Source organism: Tamandua tetradactyla, chromosome 25, assembly GCF_023851605.1.
Source record: "Tamandua tetradactyla isolate mTamTet1 chromosome 25, mTamTet1.pri, whole genome shotgun sequence".
In the NCBI taxonomy this organism is placed as follows: domain Eukaryota; kingdom Metazoa; phylum Chordata; class Mammalia; order Pilosa; family Myrmecophagidae; genus Tamandua; species Tamandua tetradactyla.
The window spans coordinates 39,254,979-39,281,578 of record NC_135351.1 but is presented as its reverse complement, the minus strand read 5'-3'; the positions used below and the strand labels follow the sequence as shown (position 1 = coordinate 39,281,578).

General features: G+C 45.8%; 1 protein-coding gene and 1 long non-coding RNA gene across 2 annotated transcripts in view; one reads left to right on the top strand and one right to left on the bottom strand.

Moving 5' to 3' along the window:
- Nucleotides 1-26,600, bottom strand: part of LOC143668785 (uncharacterized) — a 60,406-nt gene extending 33,806 nt beyond the window's left edge. Inside the window, exon 1 of the mRNA XM_077143324.1 lies at nucleotides 1,597-26,600. The gene's annotated coding sequence lies outside the window, so the exon portion shown is untranslated. The remainder of the gene's footprint in view (nucleotides 1-1,596) is intronic.
- The window catches only part of LOC143668786 (uncharacterized), a 5,976-nt gene continuing 1,141 nt past the window's right edge, over nucleotides 21,766-26,600 (top strand). Inside the window, exons 1-2 of the long non-coding RNA XR_013168551.1 lie at nucleotides 21,766-22,140; nucleotides 24,787-24,909. This is a non-coding gene — a long non-coding RNA (uncharacterized LOC143668786). The remainder of the gene's footprint in view (nucleotides 22,141-24,786; nucleotides 24,910-26,600) is intronic.

Below are 26,600 nucleotides of genomic sequence, written 5' to 3'. Positions count from 1 at the left end.
TTAGCAGATGATGTCTTGCTTGCCATGTGCCCTTCCAGCCGAGAGAGAAACTGTGACTGTGTTCGCCATGTGCCTTCTGACTTGACAGAGAAACCCTGAACTTCATCGGCCTTCTTGAACCAAGGTATCTTTACCTGGATGCCTTTGATCGGACATTTCTATAGACTTGTTTTAATTGGGACATTTTCTCGGCCTTAGAACTGTAAACTAGCAACTCATTAAATTACCCCTTTTAAAAAGCCATTCCATTTCTGGTATATTGCATTCCGGCAGCTAGCAAACTAGAACAAGTGGTGTGTGTGGTGCGTTTGGTGTGTGTGGTGCGTGTGGTGTGTGTGGTGTGTAGTGGTGTGTGTGGTGTGTGGGGTGTGTAGTGTGTAGTGGTGTGTGTGTGGTTTGTGTGTGGTACGTGTGGTGTGTAGTGTTGTGTGTGGTGTGTGTGGTACGTGTGGTGTGTGTGGTGCGTGTGGTGTGTGGGGTGTGTAGTGTGTAGTGGTGTGTGTGTGGTTTGTGGTGCGTGTGGTGCCTGTGGTGTGTAGTGGTGTGTGTGTGGTATGTGTGTGGTGTGTGTGGTGTGTGTGGTGCGTGTGGTGCGTGTGGTGTGTGTGGTTTGCAGTGGTGTGTGTGGTGTGTGTGTGTTGTGTGTGGTGTGTGTGGTGTGTAGTGGTGCGTGTGGTGCGTGTGGTACGTGTGGTGTGTAGTGTTGTGTGTGGTGTGTGTGGTGCGTGTGGTGCGTGTGGTGCGTGTGGTACGTGTGGTGTGTAGTGGTGTGTGTGTGTGGTTTGTGTGGGGTGCGTGTGGTGCGTGTGGTGTGTGGGGTTTGCAGTGGTGTGTGTGGTGTGTGTGTGTTGTGTGTGGTGTGTGTGGTGTGTAGTGGTGCGTGTGGTGTGTGTGGTGTGTGTGGTGTGTGGGGTGTGTAGTGTGTAGTGGTGTGTGTGTGGTTTGTGTGTGGTGCGTGTGGTGTGTAGTGGTGCGTGTGGTGTGTGTGGTGTGTGTGGTGCGTAGTGGTGCGTGTGGTGTGTGTGGTGTGTGTGGTACCTGTGGTGTGTGTGGTGCGTGTGTGCAGGCACCTGCGGGGGGAGATGGAAGGAGGCTGCAGCGGGGCCTCTCCTGGGCTGGGTCTCCCTGATTCTCTGTGCGCAGGGCTCTCTCGCTGCGGCGCCAGGGACGCTGGGCCTGGGCCAGGAGGGGACGGCGGGGACGGCGGGGACAGCAGGGCCGGTGGGGACAGAGGGGCCGGCGGGGCCCAGGCCAGTCCACCATGCCCAGAGCGCCCGGAGGAGGCCGCGGCCCTGCTGTCCTCTGGGCGCTGCTGCCAGCAGGGCCTTCTCCTCGCGCGGGGCCACCTGGACTAGACGGTCCCTTAGCTAGAAAACACACAGGACGCGGATTTTGCTCCTTTCATCCTACACAGAAATAGGTAGAAACACATTTTAAGAATATATATGTTTTAAAAAGATAATAATAAAAGTAATGTGCAAAACAGGCTGCTCTGCAAAAGACCAACAAGGAAGAGTTCAGGAAAATTTCCTCAGCCCCTTTCCCTCTCACCAGTACTTCGGAAAAGTAAAAGTAATTTAAAATACGAAGACTCACCAGTGGGAGACTGGAATAGAAGGAGGATTTTGGTCTTTAAAGCGTTTTCCCTTCATAAACCGGCAAACAGGACTTAGGAGGCGAGTGGGATAGAAGGGCTGAATTTTCACAAGGTTTAGGTAATGTCCATTTCTGTACCTAGAACTGGAAAATGAGAATTATCATCACACCCACCAGCAGCCCTGCCGCTGGAACACACACGTACGTGGAAAAGGGTAGTAAAGATTGCTCTCGTCCTTGTTTGTGTGCGCCCTCAGAACCTGAGGTCAGGCCTCCTTGGTGGTGCCCCTGCTGGAAGCTCGACAAATGCTAGTAGCTGTGGTTTGCACACACACACAGACAAACACACACACACACTGACCTAAATGTAATTCCATTCCTGTAGATGAGATTTTACATTTGTGTTTTCAAAGGAGACTTGGAATCCTCTTTCTGGACAAGGACAAACCATAAAGAAGACTCATTTCCAGTTTAAATAAGGTATTTGACAGAAACACTCAACTAGCAAAATGAGCCCACCCATTCACTGATCCGTGCCACAGAACTTGCTCCCAGAGGCGGCTTCGCTTTAGCCGAGATAAGAAAAGGGACAAAGCTCTTTAAGACGCCACCACGCTCAGCTCCCTCAAACTGTCTGTATCTAAGAGCTCAAGACTTCTGTCAACACCATGTCCATCCCACTTCAGCTTAACTTGTTTAAAGTGATGTATGATAACATCCAATTGCCACATGTATAAACATGACACACCTACGTGTAAAACTCCTAATTTCAGAACGGAGAGTCCCATGAGGACATGACACAAACATATCAGAGACAGTCAGTGGAGGGAAAGGAGGAGAAAATGAAAGGCTTCCAATCTGATGTATTACAGAAAAGGAAAAATAAAAAGACAAGACTTTGCGTCTACTGAGAGCAGCAGAGGGAGAGGCGTGCAAAGGGCCAGCCCTCTGGGGAAGGGCCCACGGCCTCAGGGGCAGCAAGTGCCAGCGGGTTCATTGTACCCCAACCCCGACGCCAGCCGGGGGAATTCTGACAAACGTGCTTTCAGTGTCACTGCTTTATTGCTTTCCTTCTTGTTTGCTCCTTAAAAAAAAAACAAACAAAAAAACCCACTTCATTCTTTTAAAAAAATAAATGCATTCTTTTCACTACGAAACAATAAAATGACGGGGGGTGCAAGGGTAGTTCAGTGGTAGAATTTTTGCCTGCCATGCGGGAGACCCAGGTTCAATTCCCGGCCATGCACTACCCAAAACCAAACAAGCAAAACAAAGAAAGGAAAAATTAAACAACAAAAAAATCAACAAATGATGCTGCAATAACAGGATACTCACATGGAAAAAGAATGAAACGTGGCCCCACCATACAGCATACAAAAAAATTACAATAATAATAATAAAATTACAGTACGGAGTTTTAGAAAATAGAGAAAAGAAGAAAATTACCCATTACTCCATCACTCCATATCACTATATGGAGACATATTTTAGAGTATCTAAGTGTCCTTTTTGATTGACATTATGTTAGCTTACCTTTGAGGAAGGCAGGTGGCAGCGAGAGCTGTTGTCCTACTGGGTTTGAGTGCTCGCGCTGTGGATACTTTCATGCGCCCTGTCCTGCAGACACACAGTGCACGACATTAGGTGCAGCACATGCCATTAGGTGCAGCGCACGACTTTAGGTGCACCGCACGCTGTTGGGTGCAGCGCAGGGCATTGGGTACAGCACACGCACATCCTGCCCGTCTGCGCTCCACCATGCTGCCGGGGTTTCCAAGCACACCTGCTGGCCCAGCGAGGGTAAGGTGCCTCCTGTGCTTAACATAGCTCCACAAATGTAAACCCAACTCCAGACACCTAGAGATGCTGTCCAGAACAGAACCGATTGTCTCCCCCCATAGAGTAAAAGCACCAGGGCTAGTGGGGATCGAGTGCAGGAGAGGACAGCACTCGCCACAGGAGCCGGCTCTGGCCCCTTGCCCGCCTCGCTGCCAGACTTTGGAAAGATGAGGTGGCAGCACCGGGTCGGTGGCTCAGCTGTAAGGGGCTTGGCCCAGGGAGTGCCCAGTGATCCGGGGAGGGGCCCTTGTGAGATCCATGAAGCCCTTGCTGGCCGCCCACACTTCTCAAAGGCAGGCAGGGGAAGGATGCAAGAAGTCAATCAGACAAAAACAGAAACAAAACAAATACTAGGTGAAGGAAAGATGAGGGGGAAATCAAGAATTCCTGGATTTATTCAACAAATCCCAAGGGCCTTCTGTGTGCAAAGTCCTGAGCTGAGGCCTGGTAGGACAGAGTCACAAGCTAAAGTGAAGATTTCTTTCAGGACCAGCCTGTGGTTCTCTGCCCAGCTCCGACCGGGCAGTCTGCATCCGGACCGCAGCCGGAGAAGTTCTCCCACTGCCGGTGGGGACGCGAGGCCCAGGGAAGGGCCTGGAGGGCCCTGGGCTCCCCCACTTGGCCACGATGTCAGCGGCTGAGAGATGGGAGGAGGCCTTAGGAACGTCTTTATGATCAAAGACGGCCACATCTCCAAGCAGGGAAGTCCAGCTTCCTGGCAGAGAATGAAGGTTGTATGAAATGTGTGATTATTTGCATGTGAATGTGTACGTACATGAGCGCACACGTGTGTGAGTGTGATGGTTCATTTTACATACCAGCCTGGCTCAGCTGTACTGTCCAGGTTTTTGCCAAACACTGACCTTGATGTTGCTGGGAGGATGTTTTGTAGACAAGGTTAATATAATACCTGCAGCCCTCTGGCTTTAAATAAAGGAGATGACCCTTGATGATGTGGCTGGGCCTCATCCAATCATCGGACAGCCTTAAGAGCCAAAACCAAGGTTTCCTGGAAAAGAATTTCTGCCTCAAGACTACACTTCCTACTTGAAGCTTCCAGCTTGCCAGCCTCCCCTAAGGATTCTGGACTCAAGACTGCAACCGAAACTCCTGCCTGAGATTCCAACCTGGTGGCCTGTCCCGAGGACTTTGGTCTTGCCAGACCCCACAATCAGAGGGGCCAATTCCTTAAAATAAATCGCTTTCTATATACAGACAACCTGTTGGCTCTGTTTCTCTGGAGAAGTCTGACAGTGAGTGCATATACAGGCATTTATGTATAAATGTGTATCAGTAGCTGCATGTAGTTTTGTGCCAGTATGGTGTGTGTACGTAGGTCTTTGTGAACATTTTACCTGCCTGCAACTGTATTTATGTGTAATAAATTGACATGAGCCTATGTGTTTTTATTACACACGGGTGCTGGGCTGAGAAGCCGGAACACTGCAGACGTGATTTTAGTTCTGAGACTAGCTGGTTTTACATGGGATCACATCTTGTTGCAGAATTTTGTTTGCAAACTGATCCCTCTTTGCTCACAGCCCAGGCCTCCTTGATTTGTGGCCAAGCATCTGCCTTCCGAGTCAACAGGCAGGTGGGTGAGACGGCAGCTGCACTCTTACTCAGCACGCCCTCCTCAGCACGGCGGGGAGGTGGTGGCAAATCTTCCATGCCATTCTTTGCAGGGACCAGCCACAGCTGGAGCAGGAACACAGAAGTGGAAGCAAATGGCTCACCTGGATCTGGTCTTTCTGCTTCCATGGTCCCTCTCTCACCTGGGGGCACCTGTGGAGGCAGAGCTGCAGTGGATTTGATCTCTGCTAAGCCATCATCCAGCTGAAACTAAGCCCTTGAAATTTAAAATGTTTCCCTGAACCAAAAGCCAAAGGGAAATAGTGCCCAATCCATCTACCTTTAATCAGTGAGTCAGAAGGTGGTGAGCTCGGCTGACCGCAGATCCGTGACTCCTCTGCACGGGGACATTTGTTGCTCTGACCCTGTGCATCTCCTACAAATGCCCATGATGGACAAGCTGTGCTGTCACAGCTGGACCAGCTGGCCACTCCCTCACCTGCTATTAGAAAACTGATCAAGAGGTCCTCTGACTCAGTCTGGGAAAAGTTTAAAGCAATCCCCAAAGCAAAGAGAGGGAGGGAGTTTGGTTGAAGAAGCAAAACGTTTTAGAACAAATTGATTCCTCGTGATACTAACTGATGATGTTCAAGATCTACAGTGAAAAAGCCAACTCAACATAAATAAAAGACACACAACCAAATGGAGAAGAGAGTCACAACAGATGTTCCAAACTATTAGGTCCAGAACAGTGGTCAAACCATCAACACACCTGCGTCCTATCAGCAGCACGCACGGATCCCTCACTGCTGTCGGTGCTAAAGGGGTCACTCCCCCTGCAGAAAAGGGTCGCTCCCCCTGCATGCCCCTTCCTTCTGGACCCCACTGGACACAGGATAGAAATGGGCACTTTATCAAAAATGAAATACAAATGACCAAAACATGTCAGGCAAATATAAATAAAACACTGAGATGCTATCATAGTCGCCCATCTGACAAAAAAATTTAAATACTGATAATATCCAGCATTAGCAAAGATGCAGGCAAATAGGTACCCTCGTAAGCTGTTGGCACAGCATCAGGTTGTCTTAGTTTCCCAAGGCTGCCGAGGCAGCGTACCACAAGGTGGATGGTAAAACAGCAGAAACGTAGCATCTCACAGTTCTGGAGGCCAGAAGTCCCAAAGGAAGGGGTCAGGACCACGCCCCAATGAAGACCGTAGGGCAGAATCTGTCCCAAGCCTCCCTCTTGGCTACTGCTGGGGGTGGCAGCCCTCGGGTTCCTTGGCCGGTGACATAACTCAACACCTGCCTCATTATCACATGGCGTCTTCTCTGTGTGTGTCTGTCCCTCTACATGGCATTCTCCACCCCCATGTCTGCTGTATCCAGTTCTCCCCTTCTGAGAAGGACATCCATTACACTGGACTAAGGACCCAGCCTCTTCCAAGGTGGCCACCTCCTAACTTGCCGAATTCCACCTGTAACAACCCTATCTCCAAACAGGGTCACATCCCACGGTGTTGGGGATTAGGAGTTCAACCCAGTTCAAGTCATAACATGGGTCATCTGTCTTTTCTAGTCTGTTTGTAGAAGTTCATTTGAAGGGCAACCTGGCAGAATTTATTACATATTTTTCCTAATGTACAAAAGCAAAAATTATTTAGCCACAATAGGACATATCACTTTTGCCTACCACACCCCCATGGAGGAAAAGCTGCCCTCAGCCTATGCAGCCTGGATGGGGCTGCCAACCCCAGGGCCCTGGAGATGCAGGGGCCAGTGTAGAGGCTGTGACAGCTCCAAAATCTCCCAAGAGGAGAGTCTCCCAGGCCACGATCCAGCTGGGAGAGGAGCAAGGGGCTATATGGCCTGACATGAAGTTCCTTTGATGTGAAACACCCTGTTTTTACTCATGTTTTCTGGAAGGCTTAGAATTTTGAGGCCCCAAAGTCTTCCCTCCACTGTATGTGAATGGACAAATTTGCCGCCAACAGCCCAGCCTCAGCCCTTGGCTCTTTCAGCTGGATCTGCTCCCTATGAAGATGTGAGTCTGGGCTTCCGGGCCACCCCGCCTGCAAGACCCTGACTGCAGCATGAGGTCGAGAGGAGGGGGGCAGAGGAACAACTAAACAACCATCCTGGGGCCCCTCGAACCACCTGGTCTTTCCAGAGCAAATGGTTTCCCCAGTTGGTTAAGAGGGTGAGGCCTGGGTTTCTGCCCTGTGCACCCGAAGAGAGAAGAGCGCTGAGCCACACATGTGGGGAGAGACTCAAAGAGCCAAAGTGTGGAGCACAAAGAGTTCAAAATTATAATAACTAACATACCAAATGTTTTTACAGTCTCATTTCTCACTTCAATTTCTCAACTTATCTTAAAAACTCTTTATTGCAAAAATGACAAACTGTTACAGAATGAATCATTTCATGTACCCCCCCACCCAGGCCAAAGATTGAACGTAGCCAGCATCTTAGTTAGAAGCTCCCCCATTCTAGCCCCAATCCCTCCCTCCTCTCCAGATGGAACCATGTTCCGGAGATGGATTTTATTTTATTTTTTTACTTAATAAAAGTATTCTTTTGTGTCTGGGTTCCTTTGCTCAAAACTATACATATGAGATTCATTCATCTGTCACATGTTACAATCTACAGACTATACTGGAACTAAGCTATTATCGTAAAATTAAATAGAAAAATTTTAAATGCTTAGAAATTAATCAATACACTTTCAAACATATGTCAAAGAAATCACAGTGAAAATTAGAAAATATTTTGAGTTGAATGACAGTAAATAGATCAAAACCTAAGAAATACTACTGAAGTCATTCTTAGGTCATTCTAAATGCATATACTAGAAAAGAAGAAAGGAAGGAAAGAAAAGAGCTAAGTATACATCTCAAGCAGGTAGAAAAAGAAGAGTAAATTAAACATTTAAAAAGTAACACAAATTAATGAAATAGAAACAAATGTACAATAAAGAACACTGAATAGACAACATAAAAAGCCAGCCACGGGTTCTCTAAACAATGTAATACAACTGATAAACCTCAGATTAAGACTAATAAAAAAACATAGGGAAAAGCCATACGTGACAGTCAGGAATGAAAAAGTGGAAAACATTACAGATACAACAACAGTTTTGTGCTAATAAATTCTAAAATTTAGGTACAATAGACTAATCTTTTGAGAAATATAGGATTCAGAAACCAACAGAAGAAAAAATGAAAAATGTATTAGAGAAAATTTAAAACATAATTTAAATTCTTTCAGAAAAAAAAACTCTAGGCGAATAGCTTAACTGAAGAATTTTTCAAAACATTGAAGGCAAAAAGGACACATCCTATGCATGCTTTCCTAAAGAATAGAAAAATAAGGAACACTTTCCAATTCATAATAATAAGGGCATTATAAGAAAAGAAAATTGCAGGCAGTCTCTCTTATGCACATAGATGAAAAAATTCTAAACAGAACATCAGCAAACCCAACAGAATAATGTAAAAAGGATGCTGCGTCATGGTTAAGTTGGGTTTATTTTAAAAATTCAAAGTTGGCTTAGTATTTGAAAATGATAATGTAATCCAATCAATGTAATCCACCATATTAACAGATACAGGTCTCAATAGATACAGAAAAGGCATTTGATAAAATCCACAGCTATTCATATAAACAATCACAGTGCCCTTAATCTGATGGAAAGTACAAACAAAAGTCCTACCACAACTGTCATACTTAACAGTGAAACACTGTAAGCTTTCCCCTGAAATCAGAACCCACGCAGAGAAACCAGCCATGACCACATGTATTTCAGGTCTACCAGGGTCCTTACCAATGCAATACACAAGCACAACAGACAAAAGGAATAATGAATGGAAAGAGAGAAATAAAAGTCTTGCCTTGTAGATGATATGACTGTGTTGTTAGAAAATCTAAAAGCATCTACAGAGAGCTTATTAGAATTAATCAGAGAATTTGTTAGGGCTGCTGGCTACAAGGTCAATATATAAAAAAAAATCATGTTTCCATATATCACCAACTAACAATTAGAAAATGAAATTTATGAAATCCCAATAACTAAATCATTTTCAATAGTACCACAAAACACCAAACATCTAGGATTAAAATCTAATGAAAAATGAGCAAGAACATCCAGAAAACTAAAATGTCATAGAAAAAAAAAATCAAAGAAGACCTAGGTAAGAAGATATATTTACCACATTCATGAATTAGAAAACTTAATACTGTAAAAATATCAATTCTCCCCAAAGTGACTCATAGATGAAACCTAATCCCTATGAAAATCCCAGCAAATTTGTATGGGGAGACAGGAGGGGGGAAACTGACAAACTGATTCTAAACATCACATGGAAATAAAAGGACTAAGAACAGTCTATTACAACAGAGTGTGAGAACCTACCCTGAATATCAATTGTGTCAAATGTTTATGTTCATAGCACAGGGTCATGCTCACTTTCGACAAAAATCCCATGTGCAGTTGTTGAAGGCAGTATTCTCTATATTTATCGATTAGGTCAAATTTGTCAATTAGGTTGTTCAAATCTCTTTATCCTTACTGTTTGGCTTTTTTGGCAGGAGGAGCAGGGGCAGGGCACTTGGTCTCTCAGTTACTAGGAGAGGTATATTAAAATCTCCTATATTAATTGTGTATTTTTTAATTTTGTTGTATCAATTACTGTCGTCTATACTATCAATTACATACATATTTATAACTGTGTTATGGTGGAATGGACATTTTTTTGTTAACGAAATACCTCTTTTTATCTTTAGTAATGCTTGCTGCCTTAAAGTCTATTTTGTCTGATATTAGTATAGGTACATGTGCTTTCTTTGGGTAAACATTTACATGGTATATCTTTTTCCATCCTTTTACTTTCAACTTTCCCAAATTCTTATAATTTTCCATGTGTGCTCTGTGCAAAAAGAGTTGGCTTTTGTTTTGTTTTATTCAGTCTTAAAAATTTTGTCTTTTAATTGGAGTTTTTATTCACTTACATATAATGGCATATGTACTGTACAGAAAATTAAACTTACCAGTTTATCTGTTTTTATATTTGTCTTGTAATGTTTCTTTTCCCTGTTTTCTTTCTTATTTCTTTTTTACTATGAATTTTTATTATTTTTATTATTCTTATGCATAATTGTATCCTATGCATGCTTTCCTAAAGAACAGAAAAATAAGGAACACTTTCCAATTCATAATGATAAGGGCATTATTAGAAAAGAAAATTGCAGGCAGTCTCTCTTATGCACATAGATGAAAAAATTCTAAACAGAACATCAATAGAATAATGTAAAAAGGATGCTGCTTCATGATTAAGTTGGGTTCATTTTAAAAATTCAAAGTTGGCTTGGTATTTGAAAACAATAATGCAATCCAATCAATGTAATTCACCATATTAACAGATACAGGTCTCTCTTATGCACATAAGAGACATTTTATGAAATGTCTCTGTTGGCTTTTCAGTTATACAGCCTCTCATTATTCATTCAGTGGTTACTATAGAGATTTCAACATCCATCCTTGACCTACTGAAATCTAATGAATATTATTATTTTTTCCTGACCAAAGCAAGGACTTAGAGTATTTCAACTCCATCTAATCCCTTTTACCTTCTGTTATTATTTTCATACATTTTAATTTTACATATATTTTAAACCTCACAAGACATTATTATGGTTTCATACATTCAATATTTAGTTATATTTGTACCCATATCTATACTTTTCATTGGTCTTCATTTCTTCCTGCACCTCCCTTCTTCCATCTGAGATCATTTTCCTTCTGCATACAGACTTCATTTTAGTATTTCCTTGGGTGTGAATCTGCTGGTAACAAATTCTTCAAGTTTTGTCTTCATGGAAAATGTCTGTATTTCACCTTCATTTTTGAAATAATATATATAAATGTTTTGCTGTGTGTAGAATTCTAGGTTGGAATTTCTTTTCTTACAGCATTTGAAGATGCCATTGCTTTCTGGCTCCCACATTTCTGTCAAGAAGTCAGCTGTATGTCTTATTTGTTGGCTCTTTTTAAGATGATGGTTCTTCTTTCTCTAGATAGTCTGAATATTTTTTTGTCTTTGTTTCAGCAGTTTTCTGGGCTATACAAAGGGACGTTTTATTCCACCTGGTTAGGGTTTATAGAGGACTTCCTGAACCTTGATGTCTTTTGGTACTTTTAGAAAATGACTATTGACCATCATCTTGCCAAATGTTGGTTCTGCCCCATCTCTTTCCTCTCCTCCACCTTTCCATCATGTCTCTCCAGGCTTCTGTCTTGATATTTTCTTCCAACTCAGTTTCCAGTTTAAGAGCTTTCTATTTAACTATATCTAAATCACTGTTAAAGTAATCTAGCAAGTTCCTAACTTCAGTTGCATTTTCCAGTTCTAGAATTTCTCTTTGGATTTTTAAAATAGTCTTCAGTCTCTCATGCAATTCTCTATCTCATTATTTAATGTCTTGAACACATTAATCACAGTTCTTTTAAAGCCCAGGCCTGATAATTACAATATCTAAATCTTTTAAGGTTTTCCCCCTTGGTTTTCAGTAATTTTGTCTTGAGGCATGCATGACAATTTTTGTTTAAATGCAGGGCATTTTCTGTTAATTTTTTTTTTTTTTGAGATAATATAAAACTCTGGGTAGTGATAGCTTCTCAAAGAAAGTGTTTATTTTTGGTTCCTGCAGACAGCTAAGGTGGGGCAGATTACCTTAATCATATATTGACGTTATTTGAAGGTGAGCTTCTGTGTTTATAAGGACCAGTTTATGTCCTGGCATGTAGTCATTTGAGGGCCCCAGCTAAAAACCTGGGGTGTCTGCCAAGGTGTTGAACCATTGGCTAGCTATAAGCTTCAAGTTCGAGTCCTCCTACCTGTGAAACTGCTGAAAGCGCTGCTGGGTTTCTCAGCCCGTCAGCCCCAGCTTGTGTATTTCTCAGTGTCTTTGATGGGCAGGGGGCAGCCAGAGTAAACATTTACGTATTTCCTAGCTTCCCCTTCCCTTCGAGACCTGGCCCTTCACATTTCTGCTGTCTTGGACACTGTCTGATGCCTTCGAACAGGCATTCCTTACTTCATCCAGCTGTTCCGGATGTCCTTGGAGGGAGGTCACCCTGCACAAGTGACTCAGCCCTCCTCAGAAGTGCAATCCCTGCACCTTGTCTTTTGCACATCAGGTTCCTCATCCTGAGATGCTGCAGATTCATCATATTTCCTTTGTTCTCTAAAATGAAATGATACCCTACAACTCTGATGCCTGTGAGTTCTTGTTTGTGTGTGTTTGTGCTTTTATTTATTCTTCAGTAATACTGAAATACGCATATCTATATCTCACACTTTAGCAAATAACATACGTAAACAGAAACACACCTACATACTGAAATATTTGTATAAACCTCAATATTCATGATTTTAAATTTTAAAAACCTTATCGGGTAAAAAGCAGACGATTATATTGAGTTAACAGTTAATTCAATCACTAGCATGTTAAATATGACCACTTCCTAAGATTGAGGTAGAATGCAATAACTTCTAATATTGTAGAGAGAAACAAGAAATCAAGGCACATAATTGAAGCCTGAAGAAGATGGACTTCTCCTAAAATGGTCAATATCACCATCCAAAAGCAATTCTGCCACTTTCCCTTAAAGTATTCACTCTCTTAATTCACTGTAGCTCATTTAAGCAAACACTTCCTTAAGCAGCACTTGTTTAAACAGATCCCTCTGTAGAAAAACAAAACAAAAAGCACAAGCCACTATTTACCTTGCACTCAGAAAAAGCCAAGAAATTTAAAGTAAAGACATTTTCTAATCCCATTCCCATGCTAAAATCATCCACAGTGCTGATATAAAAATGTATTTCAACCTGGGATTTGGGACAGCAGAGGAATCAGTGATTGATTGATGGAAAAAACAACAGGAAAAGCAGCTTTTAGGACAAAGTACCAAAATAGGTTCTCTGAAAGGCCTGCAAAGAGTAAATGAAAACACAGTCCTTATGTATTCAATCTCTCTTGATTATATCCCTGGAAGCCATCAGGCTAGATATTCTGAGCAACAGGGACATTTTTAACATATTCGCAGAAAGACATTAAGATAACATGTCTGCCAAAAAATATTTAAAATAAAGGTTAAAATGGTAATGTGGACAACATTTCAAATGAAAATTGGAGAGCTAAATCTCCCATGTTTATAATAATCACAGAGGAAATAGCAATGTGGTTCTAAAGTTGCAATATTTTACAGATGCTAATTTGAATGGCAGTATGAGATAAAACCTTCTGCAACCATGATATCAAAAAGCTGACAGCAAATTTGCTGCTCCGTTCCATTTGGGCCATTATAAGACTTGAGGAAGCACTCCAACCATGGGTGGGCATCCATTTTTATTCCCGGAGGACAAAATATACCCATGATCGTATCCACGCTTTTCTGAGGGTCATCACCTATTAGGATTTCTGATGCTGGAATCTGGAAGAATTTGTCAGAACCTATGAGCAAAGCTTCAAGAACTCCTGCTCCAACATCAAGAGTAGATGTCATTAGACACACAAACGGGAGGGGTCTAGTGCCCAGGGCTCTGCCCCAGAAGAAGACACCCAGCACGTTTTACCAGTGAGGGAACTCAGACGGTGCATTCGTCTCACTGCTCACGTGCACAGCGCGGTACTTTGCTTTGTATGAGGAATGGTGCTGAAAGGTTGAGGAGTTCCAGGTTTTCAACACCAGCTCTCACAGGAATTACACTACGAAATGCGTTTGAGAGATGGAGGGTTTCTTTGAGCGTACCTCCTCCTACCAAGATTAGGCAGTTAGTTGAAAGTTGACTCAGCTGTATATGCATAATGAGTTGTTGGAACCAAAGAAGAGATTTAGTTGAAAAACCTCTTACAGATTTAACATAAACAGTTGATTTGAGATTCTCAAATGCTTTCCCATGTAAGGAATGTTTACTATCTCAGTTTGTAGATGAAAATGCTAACAAAACAACAAATCCAGTCATGCAGTGGTGTCCCCCTTGTTAGAAAGCTTTCACACAGTGCTTTGCTAGCTTTCCAAAAAATAATACACAGATGGTGTGGACCTATGAACTTGAATTTTCTTTCCTTTTTTCTTTGTTGGTATATATTTATTGCTATAATGACAATCTGGCCATAGGGATTGGGAACCTACTTTGTGTAATTATTTAGCTGCTAAACTTTTGGGTACCCCATTGGCTTCCTTCATTAATTCAAGTGGCATATCAGTTTTGCTCCACAGCATGTCAAAAGCAAATTCAAGTAGGGAAGTTAACAGCTTGCTATGCTGCCCAATGAGGAGGAGTTGTTTCTTTAAGGAATCAACCGGGCGGGCCATGGCTCAGCAGGCAGAGTTCTCGCCTACCATGCCAGAGACCCGGGTTCAATTCCCGCTGCCTGCCCAAGCAAAAATAAATAAATAATAAGGAACCAACTATGGGTGATGTGTTTTGTTGTTTTAGCTGAGATGTTGACCTTTAATATTTTTCTTAGACTAGATCACATTAAAGGTCAATCAGAGTTGAAACCAGGCAAATAGATTTCTTTCATGTACCAAACCCCATAGCTGCCCACGAGTCTCACTCTTGGGAGGGCATCTGAGGGCACCGCTGGTCCAGCAGAGAAGTGTGCCAGGATAAAGTAACAAGGCCCCCCAGGAAGCAGTGGTGAAGTATCCACACCCGGCACCTGTCAGACATGCTGAACCCATCGGCTAGCAGCACCACCTCTCCTGGAGCTGTTCTGCACCCACTCGTATTTTAAAAAGAGAAGGCTACTGTCTCTCTTGGAGATGCACAGGAATTCATGGCAGCGATTTACCCGTAAACCAAAACACTGGCAGAAAACAAATCTCCACAGCTCGGTGTTCCCCACCTGTTACTTTAAAATTACACAGCCAGGAGGGCACATCATTAGCTGAGACTCAGCTGCCAGGAAATGCCTGGAAATCACAGAGACCACATCCTCTAGACCCAAAGTGCAGGCACTGTCTAAGGGTCAGCAACAAGACAAAGGAAGACGAGGGGAGAAATGGGGCTGGACCAGAAGCCAGCACATGGACCCGGCAAATGCAGTTCTGTCCCAGGTTGGGGCTTGCCTGGGTTTTCTTTGCCTTGGTCTCCAGAGGGGCTGGCACCTTGCAGAGATTGTCCTGGCACACAATGACCAGCCTCAATCTCCTGGCTGCTCCCCCAGTGTCTGCAGAGAGGCAAACCCCCAACTCCAGCCTGCTCATTGCCAACTGGGGGTCCGGCTCCCAAAGGCCCTTGTGGACACTGGCACTGCCTCCAGTAGAGCCTGGAATGCACGGCCAGCAGCCCAGGCCCCTGCCAGGAGCCCAGCCTGAAACCCGGCTTAGTCCCTTCCACAGGGCTTGGCTTGTGACAGCACTCCTGAGTGTCCCCCGCCAAGGTGCTGCAAATGCCGCAAGGAAGTCCATTCTGCTCGGAACAAGAGATGCAAATAACAGACCGGCAGCAGCCTGCATCCCACTCGAGCACAGCCAGCAGGCACAGGGCTGAGCCCAGAACACGTGTAAGAGGACTGCCCGGGGCCAGAGCCTGGGGAGGCGCTCAGGGCGCGACTGGGGATGACCCACACGAGACAAACCACAGAAGGATGAAAAGCCTTTCCCTGCTCCTCAGTCAACCTACCACACTCCAGGACTCAGCCCCGAGTTGGGAAGCATGGGTCAAGTTATGAAACGTGGGGGATCTAGAGTTTCCTTTTTTCCGTGGCCTCTCCTTACTGCCACCAAGGTGATGTCTTCAATGTCTCTTTTGATCATTCAGAATTCTGTTCTCGGAATTCCTGTTGCTATTGCTGGGAGCATGGGCTTGGCCGGCCTCCTGGAAACTTTCACCAGGACAGACCTCAAAGTGCCAGGTCCTTTCACACACTCCTCAACAGGGCAAAGAGCACATTTCTGACAGTGATCAACAAAACAGTGATCAACAAGACATATTTTTAAATGTTTGGATGTCTACGGACATCAGAAAACATGGATTCAATGCACACATGCACACCTAAGTCAGTGAGTAACCAAGCTGCCTAGTCAGGACCTGTCAGCAGAGGCACAGCACCCTGCAGGGACCGCTCCTGCCCCAGGGACCCGTCAGCAGAGGCACAGCACCCTGCAGGGACCGCTCCTGCCCCAGGGACCCCATCAGTAGAGGCACAGCACCCTGCAGGGACCGCTCCTGCCCCAGGGACCCCGTCAGCAGAGGCACAGCACCCTGCAGGGACCGCTCCTGCCCCAGGGACCCGTCAGCAGAGGCACAGCACCCTGCAGGGACCGCTCCTGCCCCACCCAGGAGACCTGGGTCTCTCAGGGGTGCCTTCTCCATCCGAGCACACCCTCATTGGCCGTGCAGGTGGGACCCTTCCTCCAGGAAGGCCCAGGCCAATGCAGAGCCTGGAAAAGGGCAAGGAGGGGTCACACAGGAACGAGGAATCACTAACAACCACATTTCTACTGTGACAATTTGCTGTGAGGCAGGATGACGTATATGCTGATACAGCTAAAGTTTCTGGTCATTTATGGTGATTTTACTTTCGGATGCCGTCCAGGTGGGCAGTACTGAAGTATTCACCTTAACTCTCATTCTCACTGATAAATACTCACTCATCCTGTTTCCCACTCATGCTGTCCTCTTTGCTTCGCAAGCTTCTGGGCAAAGGGGTTTTGTGAACGTGATTCCACCCAGACCAGCTGCTGACCCTCAGACTCTTCCTGTGAGCCTCATTTCCTGAGCCCCAGCCTTCTACGAAAAGGGCTCTGGGTGCGGACAGCACACGGAGGCGGGCGGCGGCTGCAGGTGCGCTGCTGGGGGGACGGACGCCCCCGCCTGGGCAAGGCAGAGCCTCCAGCAAAGTTCTGAGGCCTCCGCAGCCCTCGTCCTCGCTGGCTTATCTGCTCTGTCTTTGCAGAATCTGAGGACAAGCCTTAGAGCTGCTCTGGGCCTCTCGGAGGGGCACAAAACGGCTAAGGCTGGGCCTGAGCTCTTGCTCCGCTCTCTACAATCACCGCCAAGAAGTCATCCACAGGTGCTTGGAGCCCCCCTGGGCTGGGGATGGCAATAGCTAACATTTGTCAAATGTCCCACTTTGCTACTATACTGCTCCCTCCTCCCAGCAGCCCCGTGGGGAAGAGGCTCTGATTATCCTGCTCTACAGGAGGGTAAACTGAGGCCAAGAGGCTGCCTTCTCCCACAAGGAGGAGGCAGTGAGGGTTTGAACACCAGCGGCTGCCTCCAGAATTGCAAGGGCTGCGCAGCCTCCTTGCCTCCTGCCTCGTCTAACCCCTGCCAGCTGGATCCTGGGCTGTCAAGAAGCCGATCCCCCCACCTCCCCCCACTCAGGCTGGCCTCGGAGCCTAGCTCTGGGCACGGCCGCCCCTGCTGCGAGCCCACGGCCCACGCCTCCGGCCCCTTCCAGCCTGGGATCACCACCCCACCACCCCAACCCTCAAGCCCCCATACCTGCCCACTCGGCTGCCCTGCACCCACAGGCAGGGATGCTGACATAGGCCATCCTGGCTGGGGCATGACTGACACCCTACATCCTGGCCGGCTGCCCGCATGGCCTCGCCCCACGCCAGGTCCGGGGTCCTACAAGCCTGTGCCGGCCCACATGGCAGCCATGACCACAGCCGGCTACCGGGCGCTCACAATGTGGTGGGCACCGTTGAAGGACCAGGGGTTTTCTTCTTGCTTACCTAATTTTTATTTCACTTGGCCGTACCGGGCCAAGGGCTGCCATACTGGACAGTGCAGCTCCAGTGGCTTCTAGATCACAGCCCTATTCCCATGGAATGGAAGGTTCCGGGCTACTGGGTCTCTGCCAACCCGCGAGATACGGCCAGCTTTGTCGCCTCTCCATGGTGTGTGTGTGGCAGGGGGTCCCCAGCTCTGTAGACAAGGCATGAATGTAGACAAGGCATGAATGGAAGCAAGGGTCCCTGCAGAGGTGTGGCATGCTCACTCTGCCCAGGCCACAGGTAGGCACCAAGGCAGGGAAAGACTGAGGGGCCTCAGGGTGGAGTTTGCGTCCATGCAAGGCATGGGCTTTGGGAGCACTAGCCCAGGAGGTCAGGGCTGGATGGTGACACCATCCTTGTTAATACAACGAAAGAGAACTTGGAACCTGATAGTTATCCCTCTTCCCTCCCAAGCTCTCACCAGGCCCTGCTGACCTCTAGCCCTCCATCCCCCCACCCCTTTTACTTCCCCCCCAGACACCCTGCCTGCCTGGCCCCCTGCCATCCACCCATCTCACACCCACCAGCCCTCCACGCAGCACGGCACTGTGTCCTCAGGCGCCAAGCCCACCCTGTCTTGTCCACTCCAAACCCTCCAGGGCCCAGCAGCCATGGCCTCAGCTAAGCGGGCCTGCACCCACTCGTGGGGCCTGCTCCTGGCTCACAGGTGCTGAGCCACACAGGGTTGCGCCACCAGGAGGTTCTCAGGGAGCAGGCCTGTGGGGACGGAGAGGGAGCGAGCAGCTGGGTGCCCAAGGGAAGGGAAGAGGGCAGGGAGGCTGGGGAAACTGTGACTCTGAGTGAGGCTTGGCCACGCCAGAGGGGTGTTCCGGAGCCAGAGACGGCCTTCAAAGGAGCGCTGGGCGGACACTGGCTGCAGGCGGCCTGGGGACATCTGGCCTTGGGGCAAACACAATGGGGTTTCAGGGGCAAAGGGCAGGAGGAAGGGGAAATTAACACACCAGGGGCACAGGGTTTCTGTTTTGGAGATGGGAAATTTTAGTAATGGAAGGAGGCAAAAGTACTGCAATATTGTGAATGTGACTAATCCCACTGCATGGTATAACTGAGTGGCTGAGATGGAAACGTCCATGTTGTATATAGGAGAAAGGGGGAGGGGTAACTAAAGACAATGGTAATTAAATGGAATACATGGTATTGGATGGGATCTAGCAAGGGAGAAGAAAAGGCTCAAAGGGACATTATTGGGAAACATGAAAAAATTGGAAGACAGAATGTAAGCTTTATACCAATTTTACATTTCTTGAACTTGATAACTGCACTTTAGGTGGTTACATAAGTGAAGATCCTCATTCTTAGGAAATATACATGGTGGTACTGTTTACAGAACATGACCCATACAGGTTCAGAAATGCTCAAAAATGGATGATAGACTGATGGATGATAGATAAGTAGACAAATGTATAAACAGAATGATAAAGCAAATGTAGCAAAATGACAAAACTGGTGGACTTGGGAAGGGTAGGGGCATGTTGGGCTTCTCTTTTTAGGGTTTGTATTATATATGTACCTCTTCTATAAGAAGCATTTCAAAAGGAAAGGAAAAAGAAATGGGGGTAGTCATAAGCCTAGGGCTCGGGTGTTTGGAAAAAGAACTGAAAGAACCAGAACAGGAGGATTAGAATGAAAAGTCAAATAAAACAGCTTAGCTGGCAGAGAAAAATGAAAGCAAAGGCCATACTCACAAAGTGATTATTTTGCTGAGCTGAGTGTGAATCTGGGGTCTAGATATAGGTACTTTCCAAACACAGCTCCTGTAGGCTGTGTGGGTCAGGGTTAAATTTAGCTTCCTGGAGCCCTATCAGTCGGAGCTCCCAGCATGGAGCAGATGGCATCTTCTAGAAGGTGTGACTGAAAGGAGGTTCAGGGAAGCTGGAGGTGTGCACAGGGGTGAGGAAAGCAGTGAAGCACTTGGCACCCAAGTAGGGAGCCCTTAGCTCCCCTGGGCCCGGGGTCCCTCCAGTGGTCCGAAGGGACTGGTGCTGCTGGAGTGAAGCAGGAGCTGGAGCTGGGGAAGGGGGCTGAGTTTCTGGTGGGTCTAGAGAATGTAAGCGGGCACTGGGTTAGTTAGGGACATAGAAAGTGCACCCTCCCATCACTGTCCTCTTCATTTGGCTTACATTCTGTCTTCCAATTTTTTTCATGTTTCCCAATAATGTTTCCCTTGCTAGATCCCCCACCTGGGGGCTGGCCTGCGGTTCCTCTATGTAATGGTGCAGTGGGTCTGCAGGGAGGTGCTCCAGCAGGGCTGGCCTGCGGTTTCTCGATGTAATGGTGCAGTGGGTCTGCAGGGAGGTGCTCCAGCAGGGCTGGCCTGCGGTTCCTCTATGTAGTGGCGCAGTGGGTCTGCAGGGAGGTGCTCCAGCGGGCTGGCCTGCGGTTCCTCTATGTAGTGGCGCAGTGGGTCTGCAGGGAGGTGCTCCAGCAGGCTGGCCTGCGGTTTCTCTATGTAATGGTGCAGTGGGTCTGCAGGGAGATGCTCCAGCAGGGCTGGCCTGCGGTTTCTCGATGTAATGGTGCAGTGGGTCTGCAGGGAGGTGCTCCAGCAGGGCTGGCCTGCGGTTTCTCAATGTAATGGTGCAGTGGGTCTGCAGGGAGGTGCTCCAGCGGGCTGGCCTGCGGTTTCTCTATGTAATGGCACAATGGGTCTGCAGGGAGGTGCTCCAGCAGGGCTGGCCTGCGGTTTCTCTATGTAATGGCACAATGGGTCTGCAGGGAGGTGCTCCAGCAGGGCTGGCCTGCGGTTTCTCTATGTAATGGCACAGTGGGTCTGCAGGGAGGTGCTCCAGCAGGGCTGTTGGCTACAAGGCCCTCAGGGGCCCAGGCTCCTCCACCTTTCTGGTCTCCAACCTTCCACTCTCAGCTTCCATTCTTAAAATCCCCTCATGGCCCAAGACAGCTGCACAGCTCCTCACATCCCATTCTCATTCCATGAAGGAAGGAAGAGGAAGGGGAGAAGACCCAAACGCACCACCCAGGTGAGTAGTTCCACCCAGGACTTCCATAAATATCTGACTCACCAGCCAGAGCTGCAACAGGCACTAGAAAATGGATGTCATATTTCGGCTACTGCACTTCTTCCTGGAATAACGGCATGGTATTTTAGGAAGAAAGGGCAATATAGATCTTAGGTAGCCCTCTTGAAACAGTGCTCAAGGAAACACTGGCAGAGGTGGACTTCTAACAGATGGCATGGGTCTTCTAAGAGAACATTTTTGCCTCACACAGTGATTTTATAATTGTTTCCTCTGCATAACCTTCCTGGACTGCAGAGAACCTGTAAAGCCTGTCACCTCTTACCCACACAATTATCAATGTTACTTGTCAATTAATGATTGATTGGTTTCATTAGCTGATTGCAATGTGCCACTCCTCCAACTGATAAAAGATTAAAGTTGTTCATTCGTTCACTCAACAAATATTTACTGAGTACCTACTATGTGTCAGGAGATGTTCTACATGCTGGGGATACAGCCCAGAATAAAAAACACAAAAACTCCCGTCATCATGGCACCTCCATTCTAGTGGGGCAACAGCACTAAATGTGGTATGTGGTGCAGCAGGCAGTAAGCAAGTTGCCCACAAGGCCTGAGAGAAAATAAAACAGGAAAGGACAAAGGGAGAACCAAGTAGGAATTGAACTTTTAAGGGTCAGGAAAGACCTCACAGAGAAGCAAACATCTGAGTAAACACCTAGAGGAGGGTGTGTCTTGCCAACAGCTGAGGAGACAAGCAGTCCAAGCTGCAAGAATAGTAACGGCAGTCTCCCTGCAGGCACAAGGTGGGCAGACCATCACCCCCAAAAGATGCTCACCTCCTAATCCCCAGAAATGATGACTATGGTCATGGCCATGTGACTCACATTGACCAATGGAATGTAAGCAGCGCTGACTTTGGCTATAGCCGTGTGACTCACAATGGCCCATGGAACACATACAGTGTTGACTTTGGTCATGGCTGTGTAACTCACACTGGCCAGCAGCACTGACTTTGGTCATGCCATGGGACTCACACTGGCCAATGGAACACATGCAGTGCTCACTTTGATTATGGCCATGTGACTTGTGTTGGCTAATGGAACGTCAGCAGTTGGGACTTGGCTTTATCTAGAGGCATCAGAGGTTCTCATCCACCCTCTTGGTTTTGTTCTCAGCTACAAGAGAAGGGAACAGACCAGAGGTGTCACCTTCTGCCTGAGGTCCTCAAATGAAAGAACAGGCAGAAAAGACCCACCTATGGAGCAAGGAGAACATTTGAGCCCACTCCACAGTCTGCAGCTGAGCCACAGGTCTGCGGGCAGACAAGTTTGTCAGTGTAAGCCACCGACATGTGGGGATGTTTGTTACCACACTCATACAGAAATCTTAGTCTGAAGTTTAGGGGAGAAGTCTAGGCTAGACATGCAAATTTAGAGTCCTCACTACATGGATGGCACAAGACAGGATGAGAGCACTGAGAGTATGAGTGTGGACAAAGAGAGGAGGGGCGCAAAGACTGAGCCGGGAGTACTCATTAAGGTGCTCGGAAGACAAGAAAAACCAGCAAAACTGGGATTGAGAAGTAGACAGCCAGTGTGAGAGGAAGAAAGGCTGGCATATGTGCGTCCTGAAAAAGAAGTAATTGCTGTACTAAAGCTATTAATAATCTAAATTCGAGGAGGACTGAGAAATGACCACTGTAACACCTGGAGGTCACTGGTGCCCTTCACAGCAGCAGTTTTAACAGAGTGACCAATGAAAACAATCACCCTGTACGGTCATATCTACATATCCACTCATTCATTCATTCATGGAATTAAGATATTCAGTTCATTCATTGAGTATCTACTGTGTGACAAGCACTATTCTAGACATAAAATAGATACGACCCCCCCAAAAAAAAACAATTCATGTCCTTAAGGGGCTTAGAGTTTGTTGGGGAGAAACACACAATAAACAGCAAGCATGGCAGAGGAGGCAGACAATGACCAGTGGTATTCAAAAGCAGTGTAGGAAAAGGGGGTCAAGAGCGAGGGGGTAGCGGGCAGGGGGTGCTCCACAGAGAAGACGTTAGATCAACAGCTCTAAAGGTCTGAGCCCCCACTCCCGACCCGAGAGAGGACTCCAGAACTACATTTTCCTCAATGCCATCTGTGGACAGTGCTCAGCTGGCATCAATAATAACTGCAAGATCTGTGACTCCAGAGGCTGCCTGAAATGTTAATTATCAGAACAAATAACCCAGGTGTAAAAACCAGGATCTAGCCTCCACTTGGTTCTTATATTTAGAATAATCTGTTAGTGTTGTGATCCCTCAGAACCTTTCAACAAAGAACAATCACCTTGGACTTAGTCCGATGAAGGTTTATAAGGGATTATCAGCTCAGTAAGAAAGCTGGTAATAATTGGTTGATTAAAACTGAGAAAAGTGGATGATTAGCTGCTCACAGAGGAAACTACATTGAACAGGGCTGTTAAGAAGTCCAGCTTTAACTGAGATGGTATAATAATCTAGGAATGCCTAGAGTGTACAATGATAGTGATTAAATATACAAATTAAAAAATGTTTTTGCACGAGGAAGACCGAAGGAATGTCAATATTGCAGGGTGTGAAAACAGACGGTCATTCATATTTTAAAACTACAACTTCTTTGTGAGACTAAAGCAAAAAATGTTTATTTGGTACAAAAATGAAAATGTTCAAGGCAACTGAGATGGCCAGCCTCTGAAAAAATAATGACCCTTCTGAGCTCCTGTGACTACACTTTGCAGCATCACACTGGACAAACCTACAAAATCTCATGTCCTATTCCAGGTTCCATGTACTTATGGTGTTCAATTAACCTGTCCATTTAAGTTATATTTGGAAATGCACTAGTCAAAATATAAATTTTGTACCAAATAAACAATCAAAAATTTCCATCAAAAATGGAGATTTTCCAGGAAAGGCAACTAGTGGACTTATAAGTCATATATTAAAACACACAAAAATTAATCTTCCAAATGAATGTGTATTTCCAAGTTAAATGTAAGTGCAATGTTTACAGTGAGTTATCTTTTTGGGGGGGAGGGGTATGTTTTTTGCTGCTTTATGCAGGCATAGTTGACACACGATAAACCACACGTTTAAAGTGTACGATTTAATACTTTTTGACAAATGCATAGATCTGTGAAAGCACAATCGAGACTATGAACATATTTGTCACCCAAAAAGTTTCCCTCTGCCCTGTCACCATTTTTTCCCACCCCTTCCCCTCCCCCCGCAACTGACCTGCTATCACTATAGATTCCTTTGCATTTTCTTGAGGTTTACATAAATAGAGTCATACAGTATGTACTCTCTTCTCTGGCCCCTTAGTCTGAGATTCACCCACGCTGCTATATTGATGTATCAAGTCTGATCCTTTCTATTCCTCAGCATTCCACCACATGGACATCCCACATTCTGGTCATCTATTCTCCCACTAATGGACATGGGGGTTGTCTCCAAGTTAGGGCCATTAAATACAAAGCTGCTAAAGCCATTCATGAACAAGTCTTTGTGCAGATGGAAGCTTTCATTTCTCTTCAGTGAATACACAGAATGGCTGGGACACAGGCTGGGCATATGTTTAACTTTTTAAGACACTGCCAAACCATTTCTCACCAGCAGTGTGAGTGCTACTTACTGCACATCTCTGCCAGCACTTGGCACTGTCAGCCATCCTCATTTTAGCTCTTCCCATGGGCACAGAGTGGTATCCGTCACGGCTCCAATCGGCTGGGGCTTTTCTGGGGCTCACTCTCCCCAGGGAGGGACAGCCCCATCCTGGGTGCCCCAAGTCCTTCCTGAGAGGACCCCACCCACCCACCGACGTCCGGGTGAACACACCTCAAAGGGTCCGCAAACTTCTCCTTCTCCATGTTTCTGTAAGCTCCCCCCCGCACCCCAAACCACACTCCCAATGTGTACGCGCTGCTAACTGATGTGTTCTTTTCACAGCCAGTACTGTCAGTCATCCAGGCCCTTAGCATCGGAAAGTGAAAAAAGGATGCAACGTCAGCAGAAGTCAGTAAAACACAAAATGAGGGCAACAAAAAGCAAAGTACAGGATCCACACAAAGTGTATGTTAAAAACAGTTTCTCAAGTAACAAAGATCTATTGACAAAAATCTAAAGATCTTTTCAGGCAACTAATGCCTAAATCTGAGGATAATTAATATGTTAAATAAAAGTGCCCTTTATGCAGACAGAACAGAAAGCAGACGGGAAAATTAAAGAAAGCTCATGGATAGTCCACCTCTCAGCCATGGTCAACTGAGCATTTGCCTTAACCCCAATCTGAGGGAAAGGAGACGGAACCCAGCCTTAATCCCCAGTTAGCCACTAACCATCTGAATTATTAGATTTGGGCCTTGGTATAAATATAATTATTATTATGGGCCTTGGTATCTTTATCTCTAAAATGAGTCCACAAGGAAAGCCAACGCAACCTAAGGCACATTTACCATGAGTGCAGTGAAAAGCGTAGGCCTTGCCCTAAACCCCAGCCCCTCCAGGTTCTGTCATTGTTACTACTATGACTTTTTCACTTTTAGGATCCATTAGGAATGGAATGAGACAGTATTAAACATGCTTATAAGATATGATCTAAATTTCTCGAGTGTACCAGAACCGCTTGGCACAGTGCCTCATCACCAGGCAATGGCGTGCTTCAGCCAACTCCAAATCCAATTCCATTTCAACTCCGATAGATGCAGCGAGCGCTGTCCTGTTGCATCCATCAGACACAGCACTGTGCATTTTATTTTTGCTGTCTCTGAGGATTAGCAATGCAAAAATCGAACTTATATAGAGTAGTAATTACCGCAATCCTAAAAGCTGCCATTAGGAGAATATGTCCTAAAAAATATTATTACTTCAAACAGTAACATCAGTACAATACTTCACTGTCTTCAAAGATGTCCCAAGTTCATTAGGTAAGGTTTACCCCAGGTGAGAAGAGCTGAAGCAGGAAAAGAACAAAAGCTAAAGACATGCCCTCTGCTTCTTCCATAATTTAACTACTTGCTAGAGAAATAGCCGACATCATCAGCAGTCTAATGCTGCCAAATTTAAGTCAAAGCATTTTAAGTAAGATTTAAAGAAATGCAAACCACTAAAAATAAGCACTTTCTTCCGTTAAACTCAATTCTTATCAATTACTGGTTAGCTCAGTTTTTTCTTGCCACTACAATAAGACCTGTAATTCTTTACAATTGCTGAGGAATTTTGTTGACAAGAAACCACAAGACTCTAAGCCTCCAAATACAATGAAATGTCTGCCTCACACGTCTGCAACAAGTAAATGTTCAGTCAGGCTCGGAACCCACTGGTAGACTGGCAGAGGTCCTTTCCCCACTCAAGTTTCCACACCTTCTCCCATGTTCTAGCATTTTCGTGGCTTTCAATCCACAGGCTTAGAATGACGTTCGGAACGAAGGGGACAAGTAGATCTGAAGGATAAACTATATTTGGTCAGCAAGAAGGTTAATCATGAACCAAGTTTTCTCTTTGCATAATAACGAAGGCGCATACAATCACAGACTTTTCATCATACAAGTAGATACAAGTTTGGAACCAATGAAAACATTTCTAGGACAGGAATTACACAGAATTCCCTATAACCAGAACGGCACCTCTGAGAATCCATCTGGAATTACCTTTGCTATATGGAGAGCCTATTTTGGTGTAAAGGGAGGTCTCGTGAGACACATCACTTTCAAGCAAGGAAAGGTCATATTTGTATTAGCTGCAGTAGTGGCTTTTGAAATAGT